The sequence below is a fragment of the Dendrobates tinctorius genome, unplaced genomic scaffold, assembly GCF_039654945.1.
Source record: "Dendrobates tinctorius isolate UK_male_01 unplaced genomic scaffold, ASM3965494v1 ptg000086l, whole genome shotgun sequence".
NCBI lineage: Eukaryota > Metazoa > Chordata > Amphibia > Anura > Dendrobatidae > Dendrobates > Dendrobates tinctorius.
In genome coordinates, this window is record NW_027361754.1 from 9,647,522 (window position 1) to 9,672,354 (window position 24,833).

General features: G+C 44.5%; 1 protein-coding gene and 1 long non-coding RNA gene across 7 annotated transcripts in view; one reads left to right on the forward strand and one right to left on the reverse strand.

The window, feature by feature from the left end:
* The window catches only part of CASZ1 (castor zinc finger 1), a 292,892-nt gene that overhangs the window by 77,579 nt on the left and 190,480 nt on the right, over positions 1-24,833 (reverse strand). For 3 of the 6 annotated variants that reach the window (XM_073585030.1, XM_073585029.1, XM_073585031.1), the window contains one exon: positions 17,132-17,182. The exons of the other annotated variants lie outside the window; for them this stretch is intronic. The gene's annotated coding sequence lies outside the window, so the exon portion shown is untranslated. The remainder of the gene's footprint in view (positions 1-17,131; positions 17,183-24,833) is intronic. 6 annotated transcript variants of the gene reach the window in all.
* Positions 1-24,833, forward strand: part of LOC141097671 (uncharacterized) — a 45,564-nt gene that overhangs the window by 12,317 nt on the left and 8,414 nt on the right. Inside the window, exon 2 of the long non-coding RNA XR_012234021.1 lies at positions 12,222-12,253. This is a non-coding gene — a long non-coding RNA (uncharacterized lncRNA). The remainder of the gene's footprint in view (positions 1-12,221; positions 12,254-24,833) is intronic.

A 24,833-nucleotide genomic window follows, 5' to 3' on the forward strand; every position in this document is an offset into this window, starting at 1 on the left:
TGTGTGTTGGACGGTCTTAGGCGGAGACGGAATGTCCTGAATAGCACACAGACAGGACACGTGAGTTTTGTGTGGTGTGTTGGTGTGGCCGGTGTGTTGGGAAACCCTGGAAGGAGGGTCGCTCCTTGAATAGCACCTGGTGCACCCTGTGTGTTGGACGGTCTCAGTAGAGGAGACGGAACGTCCTGAATAGCACACAGAAAGGACACGTGTTTTTTGTGTGGTGTTTTTTTTTTCCTTTTCTCAACTTAGCCTGCGGTGGCTCAGTGGGAGTCAAGAAGGTGACAAGCGGCTTCCTGTAACTCGGTGGGGTTACGAAGGGGACAAGCGGCTTCCTGTAACTCGGTCGGGTTACGAAGAGGACACCAGCCGCTGTGTGTGAACAGCAGCTGGTGGTGTCGGTGATCGGTGACAGCAGGAGCTGTGGTGGTGCAAACAAGGACTTGTGTGGTATCGTAAAAGAGACAAACTGTGTTGTGTGAACTGTGGTCTAAGGAGACCGGTATACCGGACATGGGGATATCCCGAAAGGGGGCGGTGGCCCAAATCAGGGTGGTAGCCCCAAAGGGGGTGGAGTCCCAGAAGGGGGCGGTGACCCAAATTGGGGTGGTAACCCAAAAAGCGGTGGAGTCCCGGGAGGGGGCGGTGACCCAAATTGGGGTGGTCCAGAAAAAGGCCGGTGTGTCAAAAGAGGAATGGCAATGTTCGTGTATGTTGTTTTCTGAATGTGGAATATTCTTTCCAGATAATGACGGACCACAGGTGTGTACCGTAATACTGCACCGAGAAGGAGTCTCGGGTCGGTTGGATTCAAAGTGTCAGGTGACTGACAGGATCTCCTCTCACTTTCTGTCTGACTGAGAGAATGGTCCAGGTTCGCTGTAAACATGGGGAGACGGTGAACTATACGGTAGACAGAGTGATGTTTGAGGGGCCCATAGGTGGTGAGTGCCAAGGGGGCGGGATACCACGCGACTTAGTCTATGCCTTGGAGAGGGGCTGGGACTTTGTCGTGTTTGATGACATATGGCAGGAGGTTGGAGACGTTTCTACTGTTGGGTTAACAGATATTGAAACGGTGACTGCTCCTGACGTGGACAGGTCAGAGGTAGAATTGACCGGAAGAAGTACATCTGCCCAACTTACGGACCTGATGTCTTGTGATATGACGGATGGTGGGCTGGGAGATGAGACGATTGGGGGGAAAACACGGTTAGTGGGTAACTGGAAGAATTACTCGACAGGCCGTGGTGACTCAGACTCTGGGGGTGACTGTGGCTCTGAGAGAGACAGAGAGCACAGAATAGAAGGGCTAGAGAAGGAAGTCTCTGAGCTCAGAGGTCACCTGTCAACGTGGCAAAACGTGAACAAGACGCTTATCGAAGAGATGGAAGAACATCTCGAACAAGAAAGAGTCCTGAGACAAATGGCCGAGCACAGGGTTGAGGAGCTCGAGAAAGAAGTCTTGGAGCTCAAAAGAAACTGTAAGTGGTCTTCTGTGGGAGAAGAACTTTGACAGTGATGAACAGCGGCCGGGTCCGACTGGTGGTGGAACGGAGCTGCTGGTGCCCATCTTGGCAGACGGTCATGAAGAGATGAGATCTCGTGAAGTTGGGGAGCTAAGAACTGAAGAAGACAGTCACCCGGTCGGGTCAACTGTAGTGAGGGAAGTGTCCGTGGTAAAGCCAGAGCCTCCTGGCCAGGAAGAGAGCAAGGCCACGACCTTCAAGTTTGTGATTGATGTACCAAAGGACATGCAAGAGGCCTGTGCTGAGGAAGGTGTGCATGAGGATTTCAAAGAGGTGGTCAAAGCGTGTAAGGTGCACTGGGCGCCTGAGACTCGGCAGTTGGTGATAATGTCAGCCAGGGAAGACACAGCAAAGCAGGTGGCTGTCCTGAAAAACATGCATCTGCAGTCTCCATGTCAAACAGTTGGTTAGGTGGAGTAATATGAAAGCTGCTCGACGCCTAGACTTAGCAAGAGAGGCTATGGATAGGATGGGTTTACGGAAAGAGGTAGTTCCGGTTCCCAAAGGTCTGATTGGGAGAATCATTGGAAGATTCGGGAAGGTAATACAAGACCTTGTAAATAGCTCCGGTGTGGTGAGGGTGAGGATCCTTCCAGATGATGAAAACCAGGTATCCAATGAAGAGGGTAGGATTCCCATCCTGGTGGTTGGCTCCGTGGAAAGCCTGAGAAACTTTCGGATGCTCTTGGAGTATCGAGTGGGGTACCTGCAAGAGATTGAGCAGTTGAGGCTGGACCGTCGGCGAATCAATAAAGAGGTACGGAATACCAGGTGACGGCCGCTTTCAACCCAAGATATAAGGACCCGAAGGGTTCCTCCAAGAAGTGACATGGCAGATGGCCGAAAAATGTCAGCAAGTGGTAGTTCGACTGGCAGGACGACGTTGAGAGACCGTAGTTCCTATGAGACCCTGAATGAGTCAGACTCAGGCCAAACAGTAGGCCTGATTAAGACTGATGACCGTACCAACCGGGGGAGCTGGTCGGGGAACGGAACAAACAGGGAGAGGAATGTGGTGACTAGACGGTGTCTGATGACACAGACAGACTGTAACTGGAGGGCCAAAGATCAGGGCCGGTATTCTGACCGCTGGGGGCGGGGGAGGCCTAACTTAGAGATGAGGCCATATCATAGATGGAGACGGTTCTCTCGACCTGTGGGGCAAGGTGTAATGAGTGCCCGGTCTCGGGAGCCTGATGTAAGGTTGTGTGTTCAACCCCACAAGTTTGAACAGAGGGGGAAGGTATGTAGTGTTGTAACCACTGTGTCCGCTAGGGGGAGCTGTGTGGATGTCCCAAGAGTAAGGATGAATCGCAGAATACGGAATGGCCATTATGTATCCCAAAGTGGGTGGCTTTGGGATGGAGACTTATCTGTTGTTCAGCAATGATATTGCTGAGGTGTTGTTTCAATGTGTAAGGGAGAAGTCTCCAGGTAACTAGAGAGATGGTCGGGCCTGGTTACCTACAAACCCACCCAGGGGGTGTGTTTAAAGCACTGTTGGAAAGAGTGTGTAAATGCTTGAAGGACCTGTGATGAGGTCAGAGTCATGTGACCCGGTGGGCGTGGCTATGAACCATATAATGTGGCCAGGGTAGGTCACAGGTGGTGAATGCTTGGACCCGGTTGGTCCAGTGTGGAAGGTCCCGCTGAGATGGGGCTTCCTGCCTGACAGCACGTGTGGGTGCTGTGAGTAATGGCTGCAAGTTCCTGAGTTCCCTGGAGGGAATGAATGTCTGCAGTATGGAGAAGCAGCCATGAGAGAACCCTGACGGGGTGAGATATAACTGTGAGGCTGAAAAGCCTGCGTATTGGACATTGCTAAAAGAGTGAAGCTCTGTCATCGACGCTATGCCGTTTATATATTGCTGATCATGATTTATGATGTTTAATAAACCGCATGGACTATACTGGTTTATGGAAAACCTGTGCCGGATCTGATTTTGTGGCTGCCAAGCGAGTGATCCCCTACTTAAATGACAGCACTACCTCACAGTGCATTTTTGCATGCATTTTTGTACAGTAGTTAAAGCTTTTTTGCGCTAAATAAAGATTTTAAAAAAAAGTTTTGTGATATATTTTCTTTGTTCAACACCACCTTTTTCATGCTGATGCAGTCTGGCATCAGGGTAATATGATTAGGGCAACAGCTGTTATTGACATGTAGCTTATTACTAAGCTGATAAGTAAACACAAACACACACACAAACTTCACACACATTGTCACCAGCCTATGTAGGAGCGTTAACAGAACAAACGTACATAGGCTGTAAGCAGACAGCAACTGTTAATTTTTAAGAAAAAAAAATTAAAAAACAATTGCATGGGATCCCGTGTAATTTTAATAACCAGCAGAGGGAAAGACTACGGCTGGGGGCAGATGTTTATAGCCTGGGAAGGGGGTAATACCCATGGCGCTTCCCAGGCTAATAATATCAGCTCACAGCTGTATGCTTAGCCTTTACTGGCTATTAAAATGGGGGACCCCCCAAAAAACATAACGTGGGGTCCCCCTATAATTAATAACCAGCAAAGGCTAGGCAGACAGCTGGTGGTGGATATTAATAGCCTAGGAATGAGCCATGGATATTGGCCCCTCCCAGACTAAAAATATCAACTTTCATCCACCCCAGAAAAGGAACATCTTTAAGATGCGCCAATTCTGGCGCTTAGACTTGCTCTTCTCACTCGCCCTGTAGCGGTGACAAGTGGGGTTCATATTTGTAGGGTTGATTTGTATTGCCAGATGACATCAAGCCCACAGGTTAGTAATGGAGAGGCGTCCATAATACACCTATCCATTAGTAACCCAATAGTGATACTGTATAAAAAAACACACACACCAAAAATAAAGTCGTTTATTTGAAATAATGACATAGACTCCTTTAATAATCTTAATTAATCATACTCACCGAATGCCTAATCCACCAAAGCCAATGTTTCCTGCAACAGAAGTAAAATTATAAACCACAATATTCCTTACCTGTTCACAGAGAAGATAATCCATAATGTCCCACAACGATCCTGATCACTTTGAGAGCAGTCACATCAGTGACGAGACTACGCTCAAGACAGCCGGCGATACACTGACAGGAGATACTCTCTCCTGCAGTGTATCACTGAGCTGCCGTGAGAGAGTTCACTGGAGTTCATCAGCTGATCAGCTCCGGTGATCTCCCTTATGGCACTGCTGCTGCGTGGGAGAGTTCTCACGCTGCGGTGCCGTAAGTGAGCACCGGAGCTGACGAACTCCAATGAACTCTCAGTGATACACTGCGGGAGCGATTTCCTCCTGTCAGTGTACCGCTGGCAGCCGTATAGAGCGGTCACATCCGGTGTGACTGTTCTACACGAGATTCCCGTGGGACACTCAAGATTACGTGGACTACGGCAGACAGGAGAGTATATGTTGGTTTATTATTTTACATTATTTCTAAGAGACGAGGGCGTCAGGGATTTGGTATTAGGTGTGTATAATGGGTTTTTATTTTTAGGTGAATATGTATGTAATTATATTTTGTGAGCACAGGCGCCGACTGATGATACTACTTCTCCCATTAGTGGCACCTGCTGTCACTGTTATCAGTGACAGCAGACATAGCCTGATGGGAGCAGTAGTCTCATCGGCTCATGCCAGCTTGTTACCGCAGGTCACCGCTGTGGGTCACAGTCACAGCTGCGAGGTCACACTGACATCTGTCAGCATGATCCCGCAGAGCTCTGATCGGCAGTAGCGTTACCGCAGGTGACAGTCACAGCTGCGGGATCACGCTGTATTCTGACAGTTTGACCCCTCAGTGTTCTGACTGATGGTCTTACAGGCAGTAGTGTTACCGGCGATAAGAACTAAAGGACCGGTGTTTCTCATGCTGTCACACAGATGACAGCGTGAGAAACACCATAGAAAGACGGTAAAACGCAATACAAAAACTCAGCGAATCCGCAACCATTTTTATACATGCGTTTTTGTTGCGGATATGACTGACTCAATTGAAGTCATTGGGTGCAGAAACGCAAAAAAAATGGACATGCTGCAGAAAAAAACACGCTCTACAAATACGCATGGAAATTTACTGATCATGTGCACAACACTTCAGGATTGTCATTGAATTACCTTGCATAAGAATTCCATTGCGTTTTTGGACCATTTCCGAGTGGGAAAAAAACGCATCGTAGGCACATAGCCGTGGCTGCATGTCTTCGACAGCCACAACACATACAGGTATTACCTAACAAACAGGCAATCCCTGCATGTGTTGCGACTGATGAAAAGCCATGAAACATGCATCCGTGGGGACTCGAACACGGTATTAGAGCACGCTGAAGATGTTTTATTAGCACTCGAACATGCTTGGATAACACCTTATACGAGGTCGCTCGCTCATCACTAGTTCCATCCAACTCTATATACTCAACTATTTACAGAGATCTGACATATTCATTTGGATTGTGCCAAGTCTGCCATATGCATTAGATGATCGTCAGCAGCCACCTCGTCCGGCTCTCCCATATACACGAGCATTGTTCGGCTTATGTGCAATGAATGATCGATCACTGGCCATTCAGTGCGCATCTGAAGCACAGCTGCCTTGTATAAAAACAAGTAAGCTGATCAGTAGTCGATAAGTGGCACCCGTTGGCTATATTTACACCTATTTTATTTTGGCAATACACATTAAATAAAAGGTCTGAGACTATGTGGACACAAATTTTTTCCAAGTGGGTTAGCCGTGAAAACAGCTTAAAAAAATAAAAAAAAAATGCTTTAAAACACTTTTTTTTTATTCATTTCCACTGTAAAACACTGTTGCTTTTGAGGTTTCTCTCTTCTAGAGGTTTTTCAGTCTTTTTTCTGCTCCAGGTTTTGAAAAACATCTGATGGGAGGAACAAAGTGAATGTTCCGTTGAAGCGGACTCCTAATGGGATCTGCTCCAAACTTGGCCATCAAATGCTTAAAAAAACGCTTGATGAAAAAACCCTCCAAAATGCTTCAGGACATAAAAAAAGCACCCAAAGTAACATTTCTTTAAGCTGTTTCTACTAGAAAATGGGACCTTTTTGACCACCTCAAAAATCTCTCTGCAAATATCCTGAAGACGCTTACACGGCTGGTGTTAAACTGTCATCTTTCCCATCAATACACCCCACCCCCCCGCATACATCTCTATGTTTAGCTGAATGTTTGGGTTTTCAATGACGTGAAGAGAGCTGGTACAAACGATCGGCAAACGCTCATTACCGATCTTCATCCCATGTAAATATGCCGCCGATCAGAGAGCGCAATTCTATTATGTCAGAATAAAAATCAGCGTTGTCGGCAGCACGTCGTTCTGCGAACAGGTAATACTCCATACAGTTGGTATTGGTCCAAGTGACCAACCTAATGACCTGTATAGCGGCACTCATTTATACCTATATATCAGTACACATAAAGGGGCAATAAATAATGGGTTTACCTTTCATGACCGGTGCTGCAGACTGCTGGGATCCAACCTTGAGATTGATGAAATAACCAATCTCAACCACACTGCTCACTAGGCAGAAGCTCCGAAGCTTCTGGATAAGTGTGGACATGGAGCGGTGTATAGAAAGGGCATGAGCCATACACTGCTCTGTGCACACATGCAGGGTGAATGTATGCTGCATGGATGAGGATATGTCTTATGAAAGGAAATATTCTTGCCAGTATTGTAAACACATCTTCACTGAAAATAGCATAAAATCAATTCTTGTATAATAACGGAGCACATTTCCTTGTGTAACAGTGACTGTATGTGAGCGATAGTGGTGTATCCCTCCTGTTACATCTTTACCTACAAGCAAGGACCAGGTACGACCATGAGGTCTTCAGATCTTGTACAGCGCATTCTACATCCCTTTGTACAATACGTCTGGTGTCTACAGTTGTTTACAAAGCAAGAGAGCAAATCTAAGTACTGTCTCCTTGTACTGAGCGAACACCATGGCTCAGAGACCGCGTCGCACGACTGTCACCGTGTATGTGCGAGGCTGGATGTTTGTTTGCTACGGCACAGCAGCCGCTGGCTTTGGATTAGTTTGTATATTCCCCCTCCTTACTTTTTTGTTGTCTGACAAAGCTATCATATTTTCTGTGTTTAGCAGACCATGAATTAACCTTCATACCAGTTACAGGGCTATTTAGTTCCTGCCGCTAGTAATCACCATACTTTCGTTGTCTGTTGTGCCTTTCTCTAGCAACAAATCTCAATACATGACTGCAGACTCGTCACCACCATACAGATGAGGTAGAGCTGATGGCATTGGACAGCGGGAAGTCTGCAACTGCGGCCCCATTACCTGTAGCAGAACCTTAGCAATAAGCTCCGTAATATACAGTACATTACTGCTATATATTACTGCTCACTAGTGACGAGCGAGTATACTCATTGCTCGGGTGTCCTCCGAGTATTTTGGCGTGCTCGGAGATTTAGTTTTCGTCGCCTCAGCTGCATGATTTACGGCTGCTGGACAGCCTGAATACATGTGAGTAATGCCTGTTTGTTAGGGAATTCCCACATGTATTCAGGATGCCCAGCAGCCGTAAATCATGCAGCTGAGGCGACGAAAACAAAATCTCCGAGCACCCCATAATATTCTGAGGACATCCGAGCATGTTCGGGAAAACCCGAGCAACGAGTATACTCGCTCATCACTACTGCTTACACTTTTGAGAAGGTTTTCCTATGCACTTAGAAACATGACCATAGGGATGTTTTATGGCAAGACCTGGCTTACCGATGGAATAAATATTGGGGTGATATTGCAATTTCAGTAAATCTCATTCTTACTTAGTTGGCGTGCCCATATATAATTATGGTAGTGTAATGATGTATTTAACAAAAGTAATAATTGGGAGTTACAGAAACTTATAAATGAAAGGAGACGCTCATTTCAGCTGCCAGACCCCCAAAGATGACTTGGACTTCTGAGGTGCTAGGCTAGAAAAGCAGTCTGGGTCTTTGAAAGCAGATTACAATCACTTTGGTTATGTGCCCACCTTTAGTATTTGCAGCAGTTTTTTTCAGAGTGTTGGCAGGGAAAAAAGCTGTGTAAAATATGCACAAAGTTTTGAGGCATTTTTTTGCATGTTTTTTTTCCTCATTCATTTCAATGGATGAAAAACACTGAAAGAATTGACATGCTGCAGATACAAAAAATGTTTTAAAAGTTCAAATCTGCAAGTAAAAAATAAGCAGCATGAAATGTCAGGGATCTCAGTCACTTTGCTGGTACTGTATGCAGCATGTGAATAAGCCATTTGTTCTTTTCATGCGGTTGAGAAAATTACTCCATAGTGACATTATCGGGGATGCCTACAACGTCGATGAGCAAATGCTATCATTAAGTGCTACATAATATATCAGATGAAAACATAAAAAGGGTGTTTGCAAGTGTGGATACTGAGGATCTCGTAATATATGAAAACCCCAGCAGCCATGCATCCACACTACGCTGATGATTTACATGGACGCTTGCATTTAAGTTATTTAAATAAGCCATACTACCTGATTATATACTTCACTGGCGGAAAAAAACATTAGTGCCCCTTACTGACCCCACCAGAGAAAAGTGGGTCACCATATATTACCAGGCCAAACACTGCGCACAGCATCTATGAGAGCGCTCTGTTTATTCAAAGACACACACAACATGATGCTGTCTCATTAAAGCAACTTATTGTTCCTCCTACTCTACCGTAATGTGCTGAATATCAAGCTTCCAATACAAGCGCAGACTCCCGGCCATGTGGATTATGGCTCTACACTATGGACTCTACGAACCACTTCAATGTATGTATGTATGTATGTATGTATGTATGTATGTATGTATGTATGTATGTATGTATCTATCTATATATACACACACACAGTTATTGCCGAAAGTGTTGGCACCCTAAAATTGTTCCAGTCAAACATGGTGGAGGGGTCAGAAAGATCTCTGGAGATGGATTCATAACCTTGAGATTGTTGATATTGTTCAACAATTTTGGTTATCAAGTCCTCAGACTGCTCTCTTCTCTTCTTTCTATGTGTATATATTTATTTATTTATTATGTGGCACAAACACACACCTACAGTTCAGGTACCTAAGCAGAAATACCTGGACAGCAGTGATTACTGATAATAGAGGACGAGAAATTTATTTTGCGACTTGCAATTTAGCCAGAAGTTCGTAGTAGTAATTTAGTTTCAAGAGAGTTTGTCAACTTTTTTTTATTTAACAAAAAAATCTAAAAATGAACTTTCTAAATCAATATCAGCTGTAGAACTTCAAGAACGTGTCCGTGTGCATGAATGTCCGCGTCCATGAGTGTCCAGCTGTCTGTGTTGTTGGTCTAACAAAACTTCAGTTGATTGAGTGCTTCGGTGTTTCCTACGAGAGTGCCATCACCAAACGTGTCCGAAATTGAACATGTTCGATCGGCATCTCCTCTGACAATCAGGCCGAGTTCACACGTGGCTTTTTTTCGCGATTCTGCGGCGGTTTTAACCGCGCGATTTTGCCGCGAAAAATAAGCATCCCATGCATTCCTATGGGATTCCGCAATGCTGTGCTAATGCTGCAGTTTTTACCGCGGCGGAATCGCTTTGCGGTAAAAAACGCAGCATGCTCATTAATTTTGCGGAATCGCGGCGATCCCGCACCCATAGGAATGCATTGTTCTGCTTACTTCCCGCATGTGGCTGTGCACACCATGTGAAAAGTAAGCAGAACATTTGCGGATGGTATCCACGGTCCGGAGGAGAGGAGACTGTCCTCCGGGCTTTGGGTACCATAAATAGAATTAAAAATAAAAAAATATTGTTATTCTCACCTTCCGACGTCCCGCGCAGCCTTCCTGCCTCTCTCCACGCTCCCGGTCCCAGTAAGCCTTTGCGAGCGAGAACGGACGTCATCGCGGTAATTGTCGCAAAGGATTACTGGGACCGGGAGCGTGGAGAGAGGCGGGAAGGCTGCGCGGGACGTCGTAAGGTGAGAATAACTTTTTTTTTTTATTATTATTTTTTACATTCTATCTTTTACTATTGATGCCGCATAGGCAGCCTCAATAGTAAAAAGTTGGTCACACTCGTCAAACACTATGTTTGACGAGTGTGACCAACCTGTCAATCAGTTCTCCAAGCGATGCTACAGATCGCTTGGAAAACGCTAGCAATTCTGCAAGCTAATTACGCTTGCAAAATGCTAGTTTTTCCGCGGGAATTTAAAATGCGATTTTCCTGCGGAATGGAATTCCAGAATTCTCGCGGTAATTTCCGCGAGAGTTCCGCTACATGTGAACGCAGCCTCAGTTGTTTGTGGCCGCCCATGCACAGAGCGTTGGCTGAACAGGCAGGCTTAAATTCACTTATTGTTAATTTTCCACCAACATCTAGAAGTTCGCATCAGGCACCTACTAGCACTGATTAGCAGGATATTCTGACATCGCTTCTAAACTTTCTCCTTAATTAATTTAAGATCATGTTTTGTTTCTTCTCTCTTGAACAATATTCAATCCTTTTACACATGTAAAAATCAGTCTAATTTAATAAAGAACTGCCAACATAGTACCTCGCACAAAGGAATTTTTCCCATTGGAAATATTGCAGTTTCATTATTTTGACTATTTTTTCCAGTAAAGCTAGAACATACTTAATCTAACAGACACCTTCAGTAATATCAACTGTATTATATACACTCTAAAGAATAACAGAGAGACGGCCCCGGACTGGTGAGCAGCATCGCTACTGAATGCTCACCATTAAGGGGGCTGTCCAGCACAGCTCACGTTCACATCAGGAGATGAGCAGCAATCAGGTCACGTCTGCACATACCTTCTGGGATGCAAGAACGATCAGCAGCTATCAGGCTCATTTATTAATGAACAGGACAGGAGCATGAAACTGGCTGATGGTGCTATTTCACAACAGGTGTATGCAGACGTGACGTCATCAGCGCCGCTTATCTCCTGATGTAGAAGTGAGCGGTACACAACACTCATTTTCTTTTTTAAACCCAATAATTTGAATTCAAGGATTTTGTCAAATTTTTAAAATCTCTTTAATGTTAAATTGGTAAATTAGGTGATAAACAGAGAAAAACTTTCATGTAGCACTTTTGTACCATAGTCAAGAGAAATCAGTAACGCTATACTGTTTAGGAAAGCTGTGGGAGCGCTGGAATGCTGTTACTTGTCTATGTCTTGTGTAATTAAAAATGGAGATTCTTTAAAGGGGTCTGCAAAGAATTAAGTGTCTGATTGTTGGTGGCCCCATCGCTGATCACAAGAATGAGGTCCTGTGTCCCTTTGAATGGAGAGACATCCCATTCACAGTCTATGGGATTCATAGAGATAGAGAAAGCACAACACTCGTCATTGCCTTCCCACCTCAAACATCTATCCATTTACTCAGAATAAACTGCTTCACAAATTTCATTCCTTTTATCATCACCTAATTAGCCCCATTGTATCTGGTAAAATGTGACTTGTATCTGTTCTCTATCTGGGCTTGTAACCCACAATAAAGGCCAACCGGAAAGTATTTCTGCCTAGCGGGAGGGGGCTATTAGTGTCTGAATAAAGTTAAAAGAAGATAAGCAGCTGCAATTATCAAGAATTTTCTATAATATTTTGAGTTTCCATTATCTAGTAATCTTTAATTCTGTGTTTTCCAACCTCTTCTCCACAGGACACCGCTGAAGAGCAAAGAGAAGAAGCCATGTATGTATAAATCAGTGGAATTTCCATACTAATTCTCCTAATAACTACACAAGTATATTGTCTGTCTAACACAAGACCCTTGTACAAATATTCTAATCACCACACCATTTTCTGCTTCCATCGCGTGTCCGATTGTAACACAATACAAACATATCAGTATAGTTTTTGGGTTTGTGTGTTAGGCTGGTTTCACACTAGGGTTTGTGTGCGCAAAACCCTTAAAGGCCCTTTTACATTTAGTGATGCACCAGCGATCCGACCAACGATCCGACCCGGTCAGGATCGCTGGTGCATCGCTAAATGATCGCTAGTGAGCTTTCATACAGAAAGATCTCACAGCGATGCAGCAGCGACGCAGCGCACAATACTCACCTTTCAAACACAGCGATCCTGGCGTCCTCCCGCCCGCGTCCAGCGTCGCTCGTCGTCACAGCAGGAAGTCTCAGCAGGATGCAGACGACGAGAAATGGAGCCGGACATTCTCGCGCGATCAGCGATGGACAGCGGGGGAGCCGGTCGTTGGTAAGTATCACACATAGCGATATCGCTAGCAATATCGCTATAACGTCACAAAAGCGGTGACGTTTTAGCGATATTGCTAGCGATATCGCTTAGTGTAAAACCCCCTTAACTCCTTTGAGACGAAGTCTGTTTTCACCTTAATGACCAGGCCAATTTTTACAATTCTGACCACTGTCACTTTAAGAGGTCATAACTCTGAAACGCTTCAACGGATCCTGGTGATTCTGACATTGTTTTCTCATGACAGGATAGTGGTAAATTTTCTTCGATATGAAATTTGGCGAAAATTTTCAAAATTTCACAATTTTCAAACTTTTAGTTTTTATGCCCTTAAATTAGAGAGTCATATCACAAGTAGTTAATAAATAACATTTCCCACATGTCTGCTTTACAGCAGCACAATTTTGGAAACATTTTTTTTTTTTGGTTAGGAAGTTATAAGGGTTAAAAGTTGACTAGCGATTTCTCAAACTTTGCAAAACCATTTTTTTAGGGACCACCTCACACTTGAAGTGACTTTGAGGGACCTATATGATAGGAAATGCCCCAAAGTGACACCATTCTAAAAACTGCACCCCTCAAGGTACTCAAAACCACATTCAAGAAGTTTATTAACCCTTCAGGTGCTTCACAAATTTTTGGAACGTGGAAGGAAAAAATAAACATTTACTTTTCTTTCACAAAAATTTTCATTTAGACTTAATGCTTTTTTACTTTCGCAAGGGTAAGAAGAGAAAATGGACCATACATTTTGTTGTGCAATTTCTCCTGAGCATGCCGATACCCCATATGTGGGGGAAATCTACTGTTTGGGCACACAGCAGAGCTTGGAAGGGAAGGAGCGTTATTTGACTTTTTGAATGTAAAATATGCTGGAATAATTAGGGGACACCATGTCACGTTTGGAGAGCCCCTGATGTGCCTAAACAGTGGAAAGCCCCACAAGTGACACCATTTTGGAAACTAGACTCCCTAGGAAACTTATCTAGATGTGAGGTGAGCACTTTGAACCCCCAATTACTTCACAGAAGTTTATAACGTAGAGCCGTAAAAATAAAAAATAATTTTTTTCACAAAAATAATCTTTTCGCCCCAAATTTTTTATTTTCACAAGGGTAACAGGAGAAATTGGACCCCAAAAGTTGTCCAATTTGTCCTGGGTACGCCGATACCCTATATGTGGGGGTAAATCACTGTTTGGGTGGACAGCAGAGGTCAGAAGGGAAAGAGCACCGTTTGACTTTTTCAACGCAGAATTGGCTGGAATTGAATTCGGACGCCATGTCGAGTTTGGAGAGCACCTGATGTGCCTTAACAGTGGAAACCCCCCAATTCTAACTCCACCCCTAACTCTAATCCCAGCCCTAACCACAAACCTAACCCCAACCATGTCACTAAGAGGTTAAGATCCGCAACATGTTGCTTTGGCGGGCACGTCAAAACGATGCACGGGGACGCATCCGCATATAGCACATGTCCCTGCGTACACAAAGTTAAAGATAGGTACGCAAGACGCATGCGAATCTTAAGGAAAGAAGTGTGCAGCCCTATGCTACGCACACAAACGCTAGTGTGAAGTAAGCCTTACCACGGTCTGTGCAGATTCTGGCTTCAGAGGTTATGGGTCTATCACCAAGTCACTCTGGAACGGCCATTGTATTCTCTCCTATAATGAAACTCAGAAGGAATACTTGACCCAATATGGGGGCTGGGCCTCCTGCAATTCTTGGTAGACATGGATATAGAAAAGATATGTGATTCTCATGTAAAATTCAATTAAATTAAAAAGTCTCCTAGATATCCAAGTAGGATCTGGGGTTTAGCAGCTGCTGTTGCTCGTGTCTTGACTTACACGCTGTGATCCGACTGGTAATGAAATAGAGCATGTGCACTTTTTATTGCCATTAGTCAAAATGACAATTCTCCCCCATTGAACGAACTTCATCAGCAGATAAATGGACGTGCGCTGTTCAAAAGAAGTATCAGGTGGTTGGCTGAAAAATTGTAAATTCTCCAAACCTTCAGGGGCAGGAAGCCTCCGTTATAATCTCTAACAAGTACCCTGCAGACTAGACTTTACCTGCACAGAGAAAATTCCCTGATGGGTAGCACGCTCATCCTCCTCAGATAGAATTGAAGTAGTAGTACCGTTCTACAGCAGAATCAGGCTGAGGAACCCTGCCATGGATAGGGGCAGAGGCAGGTAGCTAGGATCCATGACAATGAATAGTAAGAATCTCAGAGCAGCCATTCACACTGGCAGGCATGATGCCCTAATGTGACCTGCGGTGTGCTCGCTCTGTGTTCCTATTTCAAGGCCACTGCCTGGAGCTGCCAGACAATGATTGGGGATGGCTTTGAAGTCAGAATAGAAGCCGAAAGCTAAACAAGCAGGATGGTTGAATTAAGGAGGGGGTTTAGCCTGGATGGGAGAAAAGGGTGGATGCATGTATATTTATGGATATTTAAAAAAAAAAATGACAGGACAAAAGAAAAGTGGTTCACAGTTGGGCATCAAAATGTAAAGACAAAAAGAAAACCAAATAGACCCAAAGCAGGGCACATGCTGCTAATGTTTGGACGTGCCTTCTGTGCAGGGAGGATGATGGATGTCTTGCCGAGGCCGGCGGGACCTATGCATGTTACATCACAACTATCTACAGAAATTGCAGATCCACCCGTAACCCCTGACACCAGCCAGACCAAAGGAAACAAGGGGTCTGACAGCACGGACTGCGAGAGATCTCAGAGAGCCGTTACCTACCCCAGACTTGGGGGTGGACTGTGCACCTGCTAAAATGCTCAATTTGATAGAATTTATTTTTTATTGCTTCTTATTCACTCATATGTAAAATATATTTTTAATTTATACAAATAATACTTTCTGGATCACATAATAAACTCAGGATACACTTAACCTTTGAGTTTAAAAAGGAGGATTTGAAAAGTGAACTTAAAGTTTCAGAAAACTTCGGACATGTTAAGTTTTGAACAGTGGTGGTCCGGGACTACCCTGTGCCGGCAGTGATCGGCTTTGCTGGTCTCTCCCCAGAGATGTGACCAGAGTGACTTACAAACTGCTATGCTAGTTCAACACTTGTCAGATCTGCAGGCTTTACATTTTTAAAACGCAGTACGATCAATATTTTGTGCAGATATTTTCTGGAAGGGTATGAAATAGCTTTCCCTAATACCGGTAATAGTCTCTACCCATTTCCTCTCAGAATCCGGCCCCTGTTTTTGGTTTTAGCAGCTGAACCCATACAACTAAAAACTTCTGATATGTCAGAAATCTGAATCAACATTTTAAAGAGGCGATTCAAGATTAGACAAACAGGCAGCGCCATTACTGCCTACAGGTAGAGCGTGGTACTGCAATACTAGATTAACCCAGACATTACCTGTAGACATGAGTGGCACCTTTTTTTCTAGTTTTGAATACCCCCTCAAGGGCTTGTTCATACCTTGCGTTTTTGCCCCTTTTTTTTTTTTTTTTTTTTTATTTCATGGAAAAAAAGCGTAGTGTTGTTCGGTACCACTAAAGTAAATGAGATTTCTGAAATCTCATGCACTGGCTTATTTTTTTCTTGCAGATCTGAACCTTCAAAGCGTTGTTTCAAATCTGCAGCATGTCAATTCTGTGTTTTCATCCATTAAAACGAGTGGGAAAAAATGCAAGTAAAAACACACAGTAAAAATGAGTATTTCACGCAGCATGTTTCTTGTCAATGCTCTGGGGTTTGCAGCAGAAAAATCTGCTGCAAATACTAAACGTGTGCACATATCCTGAGGCCATGTGCACACGTTGCGGATTGTGCTGCAGATTTTTCTGAGCGGATTTGGAAAAATCCGCAGGTAAACCCGCAGGTCAAAAGACCTGCGTTTTATCTGCGGATTAGCCTGCGGTTTTCCCCTGCGGGTTGACACCTGGTAATGGAGCAGGTGTCAAACCGCTGCGGATTCCGCACAAAGAATTGACATGCTGCGGTTTTAAAACCGCGGAAAAATCTGCAGCCTGTGCACAGCGTTTTTAATTTTCCATTGACTATAGTGGTACTGTACTGCTGCGGATCCGCAGAGCCAAAAACGCTGTGGATCCGCAGCCGAATTCGCAATGTGTGCACATGGCCTTACACAACTACCATGCCAACGACAGCTGCCTCATGCCACGTCCACCCGAGTGGAGCTGTCAGGGAAGTAAGGACGTGTCCCCTAATGTAGGGCACAATATGGGCTCCGGCCCTTTTCCACCAGGTTTGTAATGGGTTTTGCTTAGACATAACAGCCAGCAAGTTGTTATAAAAGAAAACTATGATACACTCGTAAGTATGCAGGACCAAAAGTCACTGTTCTTACCTTGTAAAAAGACGCCCCAAACCCTTTCACTGCCCCAGCCTTCACTTCATCCTAATTGAAGTAAATGAGAAAGAAAACACAAAGGCTTTAGCTGTATATAAAAGAGACACTAGATGTTTTCCACAGTGTATGCAGTAAGACGTGGTGAGCAGCAGCGCTACAGTGTCAGCGGTACACCAGACTCCTAATGTAACAGGTGTCAAGTGCTTACTACAGGAGGGGCACAGGTGGCGGGTGTACAGCAGATGTATACAGCGGAGGACATCGGTGTGTAGGAGTGCGGCTGGACTGTAGGAAGCATGTGTCACACAGATCTATAGGAGAATGCCTGCAGCTGACGATAAACGTGTGCACTGACTGGAGAGAACGGGCACTTCTTAGGAGGGCAAGGAAGGGGTGCACAGGCTGAATATATAACAATATTCACATTTCTAAAAAGCCAGATTTTTTTATGTAATTGTACACATAGAACAAATGGATTTTGGCACGAGGAATATCTGCGACCTCACTGAATGGGGATGTCACTTGCACAGTTTATAAAGTCTCTTTCTATTCATCCCCATCCTTCTTCACACTCAGGAAGAGGCCACTGAATTATTTACCGCCATATGTTGCAGAGCTCCGACAGGAAAACTTTTAGCTCCAAGTAGAGGGGGGATTCACTGCTAAATATATAGCAGCAAGTTAGGTGTCAATTGTTGATAATTAACTAATCCAAACCCTCATCCTCCCAGAACAGATCTCTTGAATTATGTGATCTACAGTATCATTCTTTTTTCGCTGAGCAGATCTAAAGAAGAGAAATCTAACTCCGTGTTCAAAGTCACACTGTCCCCTGCTGCCACGCAGGAACAGAAGGAAGAGGATTAAAAATTCTCTTTCTGCCGCCCTCACTCCCCTTTCTTTTCGCTTATTTTGAGTTTGGAGAACATGTTTCCATCCAGAAACTGCCCCTCATGGGTGAGGGGTAAGGATTACACAGTCCCCTACTGTCCAGACACAGGAGCAGAAGCCATGTAACACGGACATCAGATGTAATTGGTTAGAACGTTTGGGCCGTAATGAAAACGGACCTTTATTTTCCCTTTTAAATTAGATTTTTCAAGTATGTAACTGTAATGTAAACTAATTGGTATAAACAGATCCTTTTATATATATATATATATATATATATATATATATATATATATATATATGAGAAAAAAATTATATATATTATACATACATATACACATATATACATACATACTTATATTTCATCTTCTACACCTTTTATTCTACTTACCGTATGGGTAGGCTCGCATTGTGAACCCTTCAGGCTTAGAAAACTCCTATACTATGACACTGTGGCTACTGTCCCATAGGACAAAAAAAGATTTCTACATCAGCCACAAGATCCGGAGAAAGGCCCGGATCCCTCATACACTGCAGTATTACTCCAATTCCAGGCTTGTACCTCTTGTTACGCTGCATTCATTGGTTGCATTTTTTTTAAACCACCATGGCCCCGGTTTGCGTGTGTAGCCTTAGAAGAGAGCTGCCCTGCAATGGTCCATAATTTGTGTTTAGCGGGGATTTGGGGTGAAATGCTTTTATGTCAGTGGCATGGCATATTCATGTCTAGTTATAGGATGACGATTACCTCAATATGCGTCTGACTGTGGCCAAGGACTAATGTCAGAGTAATATAAGCAGCGCAGAACAGAACTTTCTGCACACCAGGAGGAGGAGTGCGGTACAGGAGACACGGCAGCTGCTCACTATATATTAGGAACCACATTTTCCCATCCCATCAGAGGCGCACATATACATTTGTTTTGTCAAATTTTTGCTTCCCCTCTTGTGTCTTTCAACCGTGGCTTATCAGTGATGCAAGTAGAACAACGCCAATTTACAGAGAATGCGTAATCCTAAAATCAGATTGGGGGATTTTATGAGGCAATATGACCTTGCATATGTCTCCATTAAAGCTATAGAAACCTGTTCTTGTATGCTGTGTTCCCAGTACATATTTAGAAAGATAACACTAATTGCACTTGACATGTCCTCTTAAGGATGGACTCCCTCCTCCCCGGCTCCTCACAGCCCCCTCCTTACAGAGCGGCAATGAGTGAGATCTGCATTCCCTGACAATACACCATCAGCACACAGTGTTACCGGTGACCAGAGAAACTAGCACCAGCAACCCGTCCTATTGCCCACATACCCATTACGGACATCACTGCACATCACCACCATGTGCACCAGCCCAGATGGATCCAATTCTCTTACAAACAGGACTCATTTCATTATCCGGGTCATCCTTACATGATTGGGGCTTAAAGGGCAAAATAAATGTTCCTAGTATATAGAACAGATCCCTTCACTTCACTATTCGTATAACTTTAACATGTGTCTAACTAATGCAAGATACTACATTTTCCATCATGCCCTGCCAGAAACATTGGAACTTATAGTTTCAGGAGAGCTCTAGAGTTTAATAGAACTACAGCTCCCAGCATGGCCTGATAGCCACAAGTTGGAGAGGACTACAGCTCCCAGCACAGCCTGAGAACCACAAGTTGGAGAGGACTACAGCTCCCAGCACAGCCTGATAGGCTCAAGTTGGAGAGGACTACAGCTCCCAGCACGAACTGAGAGCCACAAGTTGGAGAGTATTACAACTCCCAGCACAGCCTGAGAACCACAAGTTGGAGAGGACTACAGCTCCCAGCACAGCCTGAGAACCACAAGTTGGAGAGGACTACCGCTCCCAGCACAGCCTGAGAACCACAAGATGGAGAGGACTACCGCTCCCAGCACAGCCTGAGAGCCACAAGTTGGAGAGTACTACAGCTCCCAGCACGAACTGAGAGTCACAAGTTGGAGAGGACTACAGCTCCCAGCACAGCCTGAGAGCCACAAGTTGGAGAGTACTAACGCTCCCAGCACAGCCTGAGAGCCACAAGTTGGAGAGGACTACAGCTCCCAGCACAGCCTGAGAGCCACAAGTTGGAGAGGACTACAGCTCCCAGCACAGCCTGAAAACCACAAGTTGGAGAGGACTACAGCTCCCAGCACAGCCTGAGAGCCACAAGTTGGAGAGGACTACAGCTCCCAGCACAGCCTGAGAGCCACAAGTTGGAGAGGACTACAGCTCCCAGCACAGCCTGAGAGCCACAAGTTGGAGAGGACTACAGCTCCCAGCACAGCCTGAGAGCCACAAGTTGAAGAGGACTACAGCTCCCAGCACAGCCTGAGAGCCACAAGTTGGAGAGGACTACAGCTCCCAGCACAGACTGAGAGCCACAAGTTGAAGAGGACTACAGCTCCCAGCACAGCCTGAGAGCCACAAGTTGGAGAGGACTACAGCTCCCAGCACAGCCTGAGAGCCACAAGTTGGAGAGGACTACAGCTCCCAGCACAGCCTGAAAACCACAAGTTGGAGAGGACTACTATTGAAACGAGCAGATCTTATAAGAGTACACAGCATCACTACAGTAGCTACAAAGAGAAAAGAAAAATATATCAAAGTAGTAATATCAAAAATCAAACTTCTTGTCAGTGTCCGCACAGCACATTAAACTCTAGTGTTTGTGTAGGCCCAAGCTAAAAAGAAAAAACAATGCACGTTAGACTGTCTGCAGACTTGATTCATGTCACCATTATAAAGCGTCCCCTGTCAAAGACACAGAGCCACTAACTCTCAGCCTTTCTTCCCTGCTACCCCTTCTTTTTATTTTTTTTCTAGCCAAGCAACTGTGCATTTATTAATTCATGAGGCACTAATTAGTTCTTTGTTTAATTTTGTGTTAAACAGACTGACCGGAATGATAACGACTTGCAGCGCTGCGTTGCGGTCCCAAACCGCCCCTCTTTTCTGACAACAAGGGAGCGCAGTGCGACTGCCGTGATGAACCCAAATTCCCTCTTCAGTTGCACTTCATTAAGTCAAAATGTGACAAGAAGCTTAGAGAGCAACTTTCAGATCCGATCGCACATAACAATTGGGGAGTGAAGTTCTCCGAGAGGATGCTGGGGAGGCAGCAAATGTTCTGCCTGTCTCCTAACCCCTCCAATGCCACAAAAAAGTATTAAAGAGACAACAAAGCATATTTAGCCAAGCTCGAACTGCTGATGCGCACAGTAAGTCTAGCACATAAAACTTCCACATACTGTAAAGGCGACTTAGTACAGTCATCCGCAGGGTGAGTGCTGGGAGCGGCTGAGAGAGAAATGATCATACACAGCCGTACATGAGGTTCCCGTTATAAAACATTTGCAATCTCGATAATTAAATTTTAAAGACGTTAAACAGTCTATATCCATTTGATCTTCAGTGAGAGACAGCACGGTAGTCGTGCGAAGACCGAGATACCCCTCAGGAATTATTGCTATTTTGAAGCCATATTGACCTCTTGATGTATAGACGTGCTCCTGGGACATCTGACTTCAGAGTTACACGACAGCTAAAGTTGCTTGGAGGCAAAAGGCACAAAGCCTTCTGAATATGTGAGTGAGAGTGAGGGGCACTGGGTTTCTCAGCACCAGCAGTCTCTTCCATTTTATCCAGACATCCTCACAAACTTTCACTAGTGGAGAGAAATCTGGGACATGGCGAGAGAAGGATCCATCACTTCCCATGAATCGGTTTACATCCTGCAAAGAATTAGGCACATTTACGCCTTTAGTTTATTACATGTAAAAAATAATCTACTTAATGAAAATGCTTTGTGGATGGCAGTGGATGCGTGTGTGGGTTTACATATTCAAGCACTCATTTTATGGGCCACATGTTTAACTATTTTGTAATGAATGATGTCACTTCACAGTCTTCTGTCATGCAGTAAAAAAGTTAGAACTTAAAAAACATGGGAGACTACAGGCGATGTATAATACAGTGAGCCAGACAGAAAGCCACTACTGACCCAGAGAAGAAAACTCACTGTCATTGAAACTCATGTAGAACTGGAGGTTTTGGAATCTGGATGGGAGTCTTCAAATTGGCTGCATATTACATAACTATAGTATATTACTATTGGCAAAGCATTCACATTATGTTGCTAGATAATTCCTTTTAGGTCCTGCTGGCTTCATACCATTCTTATAAACTATAGGTTGGATGATATTTTTGTTGTTTATCTCTGGTAGCTGGAAAGGGGTTAATCTTTTAAAACCTATGCCTCTGCAGTCCAGTGCTTAATGTGTTGAGCACATGTTTACAAATGATAACATACAGACCAGTGATTAATTCCAACTCAAGGACCAAAGACTGAACACAGCCAACAAGTATCGGAGATAAATTGGATGTTTCTATTTAATAATGACGATCATTTATTCTGTCCTCTGCCTCCGCTGCTTGTCTCAACAACCCCATTCCCTCCTATCAAATATGATCTATAAAACCTGCATCCTCCTTCCATCTATCACAGGCCTAGCCCCTATCATCTCATCTTCACTTTACTTCTAATGTTTTTTTTGTATTGGATCATGAAGTAGGTGTGTACAAAAGTGCCCACATTCCCCTGCTGCTAGAGCAATGGATACAGGTTCTGTAGCCCCAGAGAAGGACAAAGCCATCAACGTGTACACCATCACTAATCATTGTTCTAGAGCAGAGGTCCCCAACCTGTAGCTCGGGAACCACATGTGGCTCGCGGTCCCATGAATTGTGGCTCGCAACTGTCTGTCAGCTTGGTGCAATTAGGTCCAGGTCTAGCAAACATGCATGAAGAGTACATATCAAAATGGTGAATTGTGTGAGTATCCCAGCACAGAAGTGCAGATGTGGATGCACATATACTGGTCTTAGGGGTTTAGAGATGTTTTAGGTATGGTACGCTGGAGGATGGTACTACCTCTGTTAGAGGAGGTGCTCAAAGCTGGATGTGAGTGTGTTGGGAGTCCTTGATGGGAGAATACTGAATGGGGTGCTAAGACCTCAATCTGAGCAGGCTCCACCCACGGTGGCCATTTTCCCGGAGGCCACCTCATCGCAGCAATGGATCTGCGGGGGCCTTCAGGCTTTCACAAAATGCCGGCGGAGCCCCCCCCGCACCACAACTGCACCAGCCTGGGAAGGGAGGCTGCATCGCCCTGCAGCGTCGGACCGGGACCGCCGCCACAGTATTTGTAAGTATATTCCAACTATAAGACGCACCCCCATTTTCCACCAAAATGATTTTGGAAAAAAGTGCGTCTAAGGCCGGGTTCACATTGCATTGCTGGCAATGCGCTGACGGCATCCGTTACATAGCGGCACTAACGCTATGTAATGGAAGCGTTAACACCGCCATTGCCCACAATAATAGTAACGCATGCCAAAAACGTCATGCGTTAGCGATGATGCATTACTTCATGACACACCCTCGAATGCGGTCTGCACGTCCGAGGGTGCGTCGGTCTAGCGCACAGCGAACGGACGTGTTTGCTGTGCATAGACCTGTATGGGCTAACGCATGGTAACGAATAGCTACCATGTGTTAGGCGCATACGTTACTGCTAGGTCACAAAAGATGTCAGAAATGACATCTGTGTTAGTGCATCTGTTTAACGGATCCGTTAAACAGATGCCCCTAACGCAATGTGAACCTAGCCTTATAGTCCCAAAAAATACGGCATGTTTGGCCTCTCCCGGCCAGCAACTATATCAACATCCTTGATGCCGAAACAGTTTAAAGTAATGATGGAGGAGGGAGCGTCGGCTGACATGCCCTCTTCCATCATTCACCCTTTGCGTCTGAGGTCTCAGCGCAGTGGACACCATGACATCATTACAACACGCGCCAGCTGTACAGAGATGTGCAGAGGATTGGAAGACACTGTGAAGAGACTAGAGAAGCAGGGGAACTGGCAGAGGTGAGTATTTATGTATAATTTTTTAATGTGGGGCCTATTATACCTTATGGAGCACTATGTGGTGCACATTGTACTGTATGAAGCACTATTTGAGTCCCTAACACTGTATGGAGCACTATGTGGGGACATTACACTGACTGGAGCATTATGTGAGGCCATTACACTGCATGGAGCACTATGTTGGGCTCATTATACTGTATGGAGCACTCTGTTGGGCCATTATACTGTATGAAGCACTATGTTGGGTCATTATACTGGACAGAGCACTATGTTGGGCCATTATACTGGATGGAACACTGTCGTACCATTATACTATATGGAGCGTTATGTTGGGCCATTATACTGTAAGGAGCACTTTTTGTACCCATTATACTGTAAGGAGCACTTTTTGTACCCCTTATACTGTAAGGAGCACTTTGTGTGGCCATTATACAGTATGGAGGACCATGTGGGACTCTTTATACGTAAGGAGCGCTTTTTTATTGCCAATTTACTGTGTGGGAATTACAGTTGAAGAATCATACTTAATGGGGGTCACCATTCTTTGTTGGGGGATTGAGGGAAGGGGGTACAGTAGGGTCATCATACTGTGCGTGTGGAGGAATTCACTCTGGAGGTATCATACCGTTTTTGAGGGCACTTTTGTGTGCAACATACTTTATCTGTATTTTTCAAGATTTTTTTTTATAATTTGTTATTACATAAGGTATTTAAATTAGGCCATTTAACTACGGTATATGCTTTTTACTGCTCTTACATAACATATTATATTATTCCAATGTTTTATTATAACATCTATTAATTAAAATGTACTTTGTTTGTGGGACAACCCAGTTAGGTTTGTTTCCATAGGAAAAAGTTCATC